This window comes from Marmota marmota, unplaced genomic scaffold, assembly GCF_001458135.2.
Source record: "Marmota marmota marmota unplaced genomic scaffold, marMar, whole genome shotgun sequence".
In the NCBI taxonomy this organism is placed as follows: Eukaryota; Metazoa; Chordata; class Mammalia; order Rodentia; family Sciuridae; genus Marmota; species Marmota marmota.
Window position 1 is genome coordinate 59,208,983 of NW_025999842.1, and position 12,008 is coordinate 59,220,990.

Sequence of the window (12,008 nt, forward strand, 5' to 3'; positions counted from 1 at the left end):
CCCCCAAATATTACAGTTATTAAATTAAATCATCTTGTTATTAAATTAAGGTTAGGGGTATGTTTATTAGCACATCTAATTGACTGGAAACAAATGGATAAGAAATCTTCTAAATTCTAGGGAATATTCTGGCATCAAAGACAAAAGTGGACTCAGTTGAAGTTTTAAAATGTTCCTTTGGTCCCCAACTTTCAATATACAGGAAAGAAGCAGAATAGCTCTGGTTTTCCTAACCCCTACATCAAATGTGGAAAAAAAAAATTTTTTTAAACTGAGGGCAAAAGGTACATAGACTCCAGGTTGGATAACCAAGAAATATTTTGCTTCCCAAGGAGGTCCCAATTTCAAAACCATTATGGATCAGTGTCTCCCTGAAGTGTCTTTGTGAAATCTATATCTATAATATCACAAAGACTAGGTTTGAATCTGTATTATTTTAATAATTCCAGAGGCATGTCTAAAAAAAATATTTTTCCTATACATCATAGATTTTAAAACCTCAGAGCCATTGACATGACCATATGTTTTACACCATGTCCTCTGTGAACAAGAACATCTTTCCTCAGCTTTTGAAAAGCAGTTCTCTAGACTGCAGTTTTAAACATCTCTGACTGTGACAAGGCCTTATCTCTAAAGCATATGACAATGACATCACACTTCACAGAAGTGCAGGCAAATTTAACAAGAGAGCGCTACTTCATGCAGACTCTCACAATCATAAGCAGGAGCTAAACTAATGACATTATAAATCTGACTAATATTCTTAACAAAATGTGTGGTTATGAATGAGAGACAGTATAATGAACACTAAAGCAGCTTATAATTAATTTTGACATTTTATTGCTGCATTTCTAGAAAAACCACTATTACAAACTGTTCCCACTAATTCTTAGGTAGAAGCCCTAACCCCAATGTGACTGTCTTTGGAGGTAGGGCCCTTAAGATGTAAGTAGAATTAGATGAGGTCATAGGGTGGGGCCCTAATCCAAAAGATGAGTGCCTCATAGGAAAAGCCAAAGGATTGAGCTCTCTTCACACATACACAGAGGAAAGGCCATATGGACACAAGGAAGATGCTATCTGTAAAAGAGCACCTTCACCAAAAAATGAGTTTGCTGGCACCTTGATCTTGGATTTTGAACCTATGGAACTATGAGAAAATATCTGTTGTTTAAGCCACCCTGTCTGTGGTGCTCTGTTATGGCAGCCCTAGTTGACTAAGACATCCACCATATTGTCTAGAAATGCTGTAAGAATTGAGGGCTGAACTCCTAACAAAGGATTTAAGATTCAAATAAATCACTGTTATGAAGTAACACTGTCAAACAAAATTAAAAAAAAAAATAATCCCAAGTTCCCATTTTAACTCTCAGGGTAAAATTATAAAGTCTTATCAAAGTGAGCACAGTTTGTATATTAACAGTGTGCAATTACAAGAAGGGCCCTCCATTTTTTTTTCCAGATACAACTCTTACAATAAAACTGATCTGAAATAAATATGTTAAGGCTAAACAAAAATTTTAAATGCCTTTGAAAATTTTTTACAAATTTATTATAATGCAGAGTTTAATTGCACAGCTAAATGATCTAAAGAGATTATTTTTAAGGGCCAAATCTAACAGCCAATCCTCATGAACTCAGTCACTTGTTCCCACAAGTTATTGTAACTTCACATTTGACAATTATTTAATTTATTGTGTTATAATTAAGGACATTCCCTATTTTCCAGGAAGTCTTCTTTCTCACCAGATACAGTTATGGATATTAACAAAATAAGACTTGCAATTATACAGCTTTAAATAATTGAGACGGAAGGGAATACAACTGAGAATTGCTGTCTATCCGTACCTTGTGATCAAATGATAAAAGTGCCACCATCTGCTAGTGTCCAGGTTATCCTTACCTTCAAACAGCAAGTTGTACACATGAAACACCTACAGCTCTTTGTCAATCAGACCTTAGTGAAGCAGTTTTTTAAAAAAAATATTGTGATCATCATATGTATATGTGTGTATATGTGTATGTGTATGTATGTATGTGTATGTATGTATGTGTGTATGTATATATATATATATACACACACACATACACACACATATATACATACACACACATTTTTTTTTAATTTTTTAAAACCAAAGACCTAAAAAAGCCTGAAGTAGCACTCCATCAAATCAAAGGACAGTCATCCAAACCCAGTAATGATGTTAAAGCACTCTGACTCAGCCCACCTACGCCTGGATGACACTTTGGTGACTAAGAATCAGCATGTCACTCTTCAGAAAAATGTCACAAATATCAGGTTATCAGCACTGACTCAAAAAAAAATTCACAACAGCAAAAAAGATTTGCTGGGAGACACTAAAGCAAAAATGCAGAAACAGAAAAACAGCAATAAGAGGAGCACAATTTAGAAAATTTGTATAGGTTGAATATCCCTTATTCAAAATGCTTGGGACCAAAAGTGTTTGGGGTTTTCTTTTTCTTTTCTTGTTTTTTTTAATGTTTGCATATATAAATATGTAAGGAGATTATCTTGGGAATGAGACCAAGTGTAAACTTTAAATTCATTTGTTTCATCTATACCTTGCACATACAACCTGAACACAATTTCACACAATATTTTCAGTGTACCTATGTTTTAACTGCAACCCCTTACATCAGGTCAGGATGGGACTTTCCATGTGTGGTGTCATATTGATGCTCAAAATATTTTAGATTTTGCTGAGCATTTCAAATTTTTGGATTAGAGATGCTCAATATACTAGCTGGGAGGTGGATGGAATATTCTCTTATGGGATGGATGTAATATGGATCTGGGTTGAGGTCACACAAGTGTACATATATGTAAAAATTCAAGTTTGCACACTTATGACAGGCAGACCTTATATGCTTTTTCCTCCAAGTATTTTATATCTCAATTGAAAAAGTACTTAACAAAGAGAAGCAGACTATTTTTATTTTACCTGTTATCTAGTAAAGGTTTGTAGGCAAAAACAAAATTTTCTACTTAAACACAAAGAAAAGTATGGTTAAGTTTCTGTTTGACTCTCAAGTAAGCTAAAATTAGAATATTTAAACTATATACATTAATATTGCTAAGAACTTAGAAGGAAAATCTAAAGGAAGCCCACTGGTAAGTTCACACAACTACTGTGGTTATCAAAGCAAAACTCTAAGTAGCACATTGGCAATAAAAGCAAAACAATTTTGGTGTGTGTTGTACCATAAAGACTTTTATTAAGTAACTTCATTTATTTAACTATTTTTAGCACCAAGGCCATATGTCATAGAGGAATAAGAACTTTTCAATTAGACAAACCAGTTTTTCCACTTAGTGACTATATGATGTTGGGCAAGTTTCTTAATCTCTTTGATAGTGAGTTTCTTCACAATTTAAACCAGATAATACTACTTACTTTGCAAAATTGTAGCACAATTATAGTAGGTACTTAATGGTGGTAGCTATTGAGCAATAATTCTTTGCATGCAAAGCATCATGCTAGTCACTTGAACCCTAATCTCCAAGAACCTGCCCATCTGGAAATGACATTTAGATTAAAAAAAAAAAAAAAAAAAAAACTGGCAATGAAAGTTAAAACTTCACAAGGGCTACAGGTTGCAAATTACAGAGTTGTAATCTTGCTAGGATCATAGAGTATCTTCCAAACATGAGCCTGGAAATTTTGAGTTGAAAATTAGTTAATGTATTTAAGGTAAAGAAAATGGCAGGATCAAAAATATAGCCACAGAGACAGCAGTGCTCTTCAGGGAGGAGCATTTAAGACCATGTGACCACTGGACTAGTTCTGAGGAGTGAAAGACTTCTTCTAATCCAGGACAGCAAGTTGGGAATAAAGTGGGACCACATGGTCTGGCCAAGAAGTCAAGGATTTTCCTCCAAAGAATTGGAATCCATTGAAGGATTCCTTTCAGAGAATGAATCCCAGTGGTTATTATACATGATAGGAAGGAAACTCTTAACAGGGGGAGAAGTGAAAGAAAACAGGAAAGATATTAAAAGTTTAATTTTACCAACTTTTTTAAAAAAGTGGACATGAATTTCCCTGAGGGATACAAATAGGCTGCCTTCAATATTCAATGGCCCATAAATTCTCAAGAGTGAGCAGGGCATGGTGGTACACACCTCTAATCCTAGCTACTTGGGAGGCTGAAGAGGGAGTATTGTGACTTTGAGGCCAGCCTTGGTAACTTAGGGAGAACTTATCTTTAAAAAAAAAAAAAGAACGGGAGATTTTGTTCGGTAATAGAGTATCCCTAGCCTCAATCTCCAGTACTGCAAAAACATAAAAGTTCTCCAGAGTAAAGATGTAACCCAGACCATCAAAACACTAACAAACAGAAAGTACTTAATATGTTTGTTAGTGAGTGAATCTTTCTGAACATTCTAAATACTGAAACCTCTACACACAATGAATATGATGTATTAATAATACAATGCAAAATATTTTTAAAAAGGTAAAATCACTTTTCCTTTCTCTTGAGTGGCCACTTTCCACATGAAATGCCAAGTGCTGAATTTGCTCATGCAAAAGCTATCTCTATCTCTAGCTTATCAAACGACTCAGATACAAATCGCTCCACAAGGTTGGGAATGTTGCCACCCTAGTTGCTAAGCTCTTGTGTAATGTTGCTTTAGGAATCTGTCATTTGTTATGTTCTTTGCTGTAGCAAAAGAACAGTTGCTTTATGATTCATGGATATTACATGAAAAAATTAAAGTAGTAAATTAAGTTAATCATATAAATGTGTGTAAAGTTTCTTAAGAATGTAAGATGACTTCATTATTAAAATAATCAAAATGCTAGGAAATCAAGAAAAAAAAAAAGAGTGTTCCCTGGAAGCCAGGTACCTTTCTTAGCCCTTTCTGTATATTAACTCATTTAACCCTTTCAACCTCATATGGTAGACATTTGTTACCTATATTTTACATATGAGAAAATAGATATAGAGAAGCTAAGTAAATTGCCTAATGCAAAAGAGAGAGAGAGAGAGAGAGAGAGAGAGAGAGAGAGAGAGAGAGAATGTGTCAAAATGATGAAGGAACCAATCTGAAAAAGTCCCAACACCAAAGTTGGAACAATTTAAGCAAGATAATGATATTATTATATTATGACTCAAATTCTAAAATGTATACCATAATACATACTGATATACATAAATGGTTGAATAAATAAATGTTGGAAAAGTAGAAATCCTTCTTCAAGAAGAATTCCAACTAATAAATGCACAAAGAATGAAGAAAATGGAAAACACCATTAGCATATCATAATCCTTACTGCAGGTGAAATCCATGACTCTAAAATTAGTGGGCAAAACTTTGAGAAACAGGATATTTGTATAGCCTCAAAATATTTTCATCAAAATATAAATTACTAAGCTAGGCATGGTGGTGCATACCTGAAATCCCAACTACTTGGCAGGTTGAGGCAGGAGAACTTGCAAATTTAAGGCCAGTCTCAGGAATTTGTGGCAAGACCCTGTCTCAAATAAAATCTTAAAGAGGGGGAGTTCTGAGAAGGTAGCTCAGTAATGGAGCACTTGCCTAGCATGTACCCTAGGTTTGATCCCCAATGCCACAAAAGAAAAAAATTACTACGGTGATTTTAAAACATATCCACAAATTATTTGACTATCTCTTCCTTTGTCTATGGACCTCAACAAATAGAATATGGAAAGAGTGAAAATGTCACATGACAACATGAAACCTGGAAGACACCACCTGAACTTTGTAATCAGGATAACATCACTAGTTGCTATGAATACTATTTACGCCCAAGTAAGAGAAGGGCACAACACCTGATTTTCTACTCCTCCTCCCCACCAATCCATAACCATTGTCTAAATGTGAGAAAACACCAGAAAAACCCAAACTAAGGGATATTCTATAGCATTCAAAACCAGTAATCGTCAAAAGTGGCCAGGTCATGAAAGACTGAGTAAATTATCAGATTAAACCAGGGAGATATGACAACTCAATGCAATGTGATATGTAAGATGAATACTGGAATAGGAAAAAGGCATTTATGGAAAACCCAAATAAAGTCCTTAAAGTATTGTGCCAATGTTAAATATCTTAATTTTGGTAAATGTATGATAGCTATATAAAATGGTAACAGAGGACTCTGGGTAAAGAGTATAAAGGAATACTCTGGACTATCTTTGTAAGTTTTTGTAAATTGAAATTTCCTCCAATAAAACACTTCTAAAAATTAAATATACATTAACAAAAACAAAGCAGTTTCCTCAATATTTGAAAGGACATCCACAAAAAACATAAACATCCTTAATAGTGAAATGCTGAGATACTCCTCATTTAAGATAAAGAAAACACAGGATGTTCATTTTAAAACTTATGTTAAAAATTATTCTGGGGCCAAGCATAGTGTTGCACACCTGTAATTGAAACTACTCAGGAGGTTGAGGCAAAAGGATCAAAAGTTCCAGGCTTGCCTGGGAAATTTAGCAAGAACTTGTTTCTAATAAAATAATAATAACAACAACAGGCTGGAGATGTAACTGGGGATGTGGGAGAGAGTTCCTGAGTTCAATCCCCAATACTGCAAAGGAAAATAAACATATTGTTCAGGAGTTCCCAGCCAATGCAATAAAGCAAGAAAAAGAAAATAGATATTGGAAAGGCAAATTTAAACCTTTTAAAATTTGTCTTTTTTTGCAAATGATGTGATTGTGCATTAAAGAAATCTCCTCTCAAATCTACATGCTACCTGGACTATGAGTGAATTTAGCAAGGTCACAAAATACAAGATCAATACACAAAATTAATTATTTCTGTACATAAGAAGATAGTTGGAAAATACAACTGGAAAACAAAAATCAAAACATAGGTCTGGGCAAAGTGGCACACACCTGTAATCCCAGCTGCTTGGGAAGGTGAGAGAGGAGAATTGTGAGTTCAAAGCTAGCCTCAGCCATGGTTAGGTGCTAAGCAACTCAGTGAGACCCTGTCTCTAAATCAAATACAAAATAGGGCTGGGGGTGTGGCTTAGTGGTCAAGTACCCCTGAGTTCAATACCCGGTACCAAAAGAAAAAGCACAAAGAAAATCCAAACACAATAGAATCAAAAAATATCAAATGCCTTGCAACAAATTTAACAATATATAAGTCCCCTATACTGAAAAACACAAAAAGTATGCTGAGAGTCACTGAAGAACTTATCCAATGGAAGGATATACCATGTACATAAATAGTAGGAATCAATAACATTAAAATGTTCATTTCCCAAAAACTGTTCTGTAAAAGCAGTGCAATCATAATTAAAATCTGGCACACATTTTTTCTAAATAGACATTGATAATTTCTTGCTAAAATTTCTATGGAAATGTAAAATATTTAAATAGCCAAAATAATTGTTAAAAAAATTCTAGAGAAGTTACATTACCAAGTCAAGACTTACTATAGAATCTAACCCAAAGGTAGAGTACTTGTCTAGCATGTGCATGGCCCTGGGTTCAAACTCCAGCAAGAAAGAAAAAAAACCAAACTTACTATAAACTACATTAAGAAAGTTTGGTAGTAATGCAAGAATTGATAAACAGTCCAAGTGGAGCAGATCCAGAAAAAGACACAACTATACAATCCTTCATTTTTCAAGAGGCCTCACTGCAATTCAATGTAAATTTTTTTTCAATAAATGTGTAAAGCAGTTGTTTGTCCACATGGAAAATCTTTTTTGTTTTTTTAAAGAATTTAACCTTTATTTACTTTTATTTATTTATTTTTATGTGATGCTAGGCAAGCACTCTATCACTGAGCAAAAACCCCAGCCCCTGGAAAATAAATTTTGACCTCACCTTATATACATAAAAATCAACTGGCAATCATCATAGACTACAGTGTCTGGAAGAAAGGAAAGTGTAGGCAGAAGTTTTTAGGGTTTTTGAGACCCTGGTAGGAGGATGATGAGGGTGGGAGAAAATTTTGTGAGCAGGATATGGAAAACAAAACAAAACAAAATCTAATCCTTTACTCACCCCTAAAACATCCCTGATAACTAGATTTCACAGAAATAATTCTGCTCATCAAAAGACACCATTAAGCTGGGCAAAGTGGTGCACACCTGTAATCCCAGTGGCTCAGGAGGCTGAGACAGGAGGATCATGAGTTCAAAGCCAGCCTCAGCAAAAAGTGAGGTGCTAAGCAACTCAGTAAGACCCTATCTCTAAATAAAATACAAAATAGGGCTGGGGCTATAGCTCAGTGATCAAGTGCCCCTGAATTCAATCCTCAGTATTGCCCGCAAAAAATAAAATATAAAAAGGGCTGGGGATGTGGCTCAATGGTTAAGCGCCCCTGGGTTCAATCCCTAGTACAAAAATAAATAAATAAATAACTTAAAAAGAGGGATTGGGGTTGTGGCTCAGTGGTAAAGCACTTGCCTAGCAAGTATGAGGCACTGGGTTTGATCCTCAGTACCTCATAAAGATAAATAAATAAAGGTACTGGGTCCATCTATGACTAAAAAATATTTTTTAAAAAACTTTAAAAGACACCATTAAGAGATTAAACAAGCTGGGGAGTGAAACTCAGTGGTAGAATGCTTGCCAAACATGGGAGAGTCCCCATGCAATAGCACACACCTGTAATTCCAGAGGCTAGGGAGGCTAAGGCAGGAGGATCACAAGTTCAAAGCCAACTTCAGCAACTTATTGAGGCCCTGAGCAACTTAGTGAGATTCCATCTCAAAATTTAAAAATAAATAAATAAAAAGGACTAGGGGTGTGGCTCAGTGGTTAAGAGTCCAGGTTCAATCCCTAGTGCCAAAAAAAAAAAAAAAGGTGGGGCAGTGTGTGGGGGTAGAGGAAGGGAGGGAGGAAGAGAGAGGGAGGGAAGAGGAGAGAGAGACTGACTAAATAGGTAAACTTCAGGGTAGAAAACACATTGCAAACATGTACTTGGCAAAGGATTCCTATCCAGAATATGCTAGGAACTAAAACTCATTAACAAAAAAACTACCCCAGTTTAAAAATTGGCAACATATTTGAACAAGTATGTCACAAAAAACCCCAAATGACCAATAAAGTTAAAAATTTTCAACATTATTAATGTTCATGGAAATACAACCAACCTACCTTAAAGACCATAAATTCAGTTCCTTGATGTATACAAGTTAAGTGTATCTATCCCTTACTCAAAATGCTTGGTACATGAAGTGTTTGGGTTTTTTTTTTTATTTTGAAATATTTGCATATACATAATGAGATATATTGAGGATGGGACTCAACTCTAAATGTGAAATTCATTTATGTTTCATATGTACTTTATTTACACAGCTTGAAGATTATTTATACAATATTTTTAGTATACCTCCATTTTGGCCAGAACCCATCACATGAGGTCAGATCTGGAATTTTCCACTTGTGGCATCATAAAAGTTTGCTCAAAAAGTTTGGCATTTGGATATTTCAGAAAGATTTTGGGTTCTCAGATTAGGGATACTCAACCTATACCCAATATATGTTCACCAATGGAAATTTTAAGAACATTTGTAGCAATTAATAATGACCCAACATTGAAAAAACTCAAATGCTCACTAATAAGAGTATGGATAAATTGTTAGTTTAGCCATATAATATGCTACTATAGAAGATGGTAAGCAAACTTTTTCTGAAAATGGCCAGATAGGAAATAAAAAATAATGATTGAACTCTGCTGAACAGGCATGGCTATGTTCCAGTGAGGTTTTATGTATGAGAATATGAAGAGGACTGGCACTGGCTCACAAGTTGTGTTTTGCCAACCCTTTAAGGAGGGTGAGGGGGAAGCAAACAAAATGGCTTCTATGTGTAACATGAATGGGCCTCAAAAGTACACTATGAATAAAAGAATAAAATATATAATTCCAATTATATGAAATTTAAGAACATGTGAAAATTATTCACGGCAATTGAAATCAGGACAGCAGTTGATTGCAGGAGGCAAATGTTTGGCTCTATCAATGGAAAGGCACACAGGGAACTTTTGCAGGGATAAAAATGTTTAATGTCTTTATCTGGGTGGTGATCGCACGGGTGTATGTAAATTTCATTAAGCCACACACTTTATTTTTATATTTTATTGTACACATAGTTCAACCTGGAAAGAAATGCAAATTAGCCAAAGATTGGAACATGGGTTGAAGAGTATTCATTAGAATTAAAAATGGATTAAAATTTTATTTGTATATACACATGTACTATATTAAAAACATAAACGTTAAATCTGAGAAAGTCTAATGCAAGTCAAATCATAGTTCTTAAAAAGAAAGAATAGAAATAAAGAATAATATTTTATAGAACTGATGAAAGGTAAACATTAAAAATAGATACAAGTGACATACATATGTATGCATATTTATACATATATATGTATGTACACAAATACATACCTTGAACCAAAAGATCTTGAGTATGCATTCTTCTGGATCATATAAGGAGTAATTGATACCATAAAGCAACTTTTCTCAAATTTCAAACAATTAATAGCATAGACAAATTTCCTGACTATAATGCAAATTAGAAATCAGTAACCAAAGAATAGCTCAGAAACTATCCACACTGGAACTAGAGAATACTTTTTAAAATCTCAAAGAAAAAAAAGGCACAATGGAAAACATTTTTAATTCTTAAAACTGAATAATTTACTATATATGAAGCAGCAATAAGTGAAAATCTGTCATATTTTCAGATGACCCGTAAGTAGAGCCCAGAAATAAGACAAAACATGTCTGGGTATTATACATGACAGAATGGTGCTGCAAATTACTGGCACTGGGACAATTACCTTCCCATATGTGAAAAAGACAATCAATCTTGAATTCACAAGATGATCAAAATATATACATCTATACACACATGTACATGCACGCCTCACATAAAGAGCTAAGTGGACAAAATACAAACTTCAACATCTTTAGAAAGAATTTGAAGAATATGTTTAACAGCAGAGAAGTTTTAAGATATAAAAGGCATAGGGAAAAAATTAATGCCTACAGTTTATTGTCTGCAAGTTTATACAAACAGAACAGGGTCTGCATCTAGAATCATGTTTTCCAATAGAAATTTCTGCAGTGTTGTAAATATTATTTTCTAGGATATAATACAGTATAATATAACAATAAAATATAAAAGTCATCTATCACTGTTGAGAAACACAAATGTGGAATTGAGCGGCTGAGGAATTGAAATCGGTAAAGTAATATGAGGCTACGTAAGCACTTTTAAATCCTGAGTGACGGACTATAAAGTATGTTCTTATATTTTTTTCAGCATTTAATTTTCCATAACAGAATCTGATTTTAGCTTGAATTCCTAAATAAAATATAATCCAAATTTTGTACAAAATATGTAAAAGTGGCCTTTTAAAAGGAGAGCATGCCAAGTGATTTTGACTTTCTTCTAAGTGCTTTTTAAAATATAATAAGCTACTTTAGGTATAAAAACAACTTAATGAATACAGATATGGCCACCAGAGAAATTATGAAATAAAACATTACCAATATGAAGTTCCCTAGGTACTTCTACCTGATCAAGACTTTACATAAGATGGAAAACATGATTAATAGACTCAGAGACCTGGATTCAGTCTTCTTCATTTTTTAACATGTATAGCTTAATATATTTGGTGGAAGTTTAACATATAAACCTCTATATCACTTAACAAGGAGTTGTAAAGTAAACACTGGTATAATCATCGCCCAGGTCACGGCCAAGGAGGTAAGGCATTTACAGCATGACCGAGCCTGTGGTATGTTCCTACACACACACACACACACACACACACACACACGCACGCACGCACGCGAGCGCCCTCTCCAGGAGCTGACCACTAGCCTTTTATGCTATTAATGGTATTTATTTACATTACCACTTCTAATGTCTACGTGCACATCCCTAAACAATAGGCTTGCTTTGCCACGATCTGAATTTTACATAAATGATATCATACAGTATTCTTTGTTAACTTTTTTTTTTTTTTTTGCCTTACT

At 34.3% G+C, this 12,008-nt stretch overlaps 1 protein-coding gene across 8 annotated transcripts in view; it reads right to left on the reverse strand.

Annotated features, from left to right (window-relative positions):
• The window catches only part of Plagl1 (PLAG1 like zinc finger 1), an 85,285-nt gene that overhangs the window by 37,195 nt on the left and 36,082 nt on the right, over window positions 1-12,008 (reverse strand). The gene's annotated exons all lie outside the window — the stretch shown is intronic.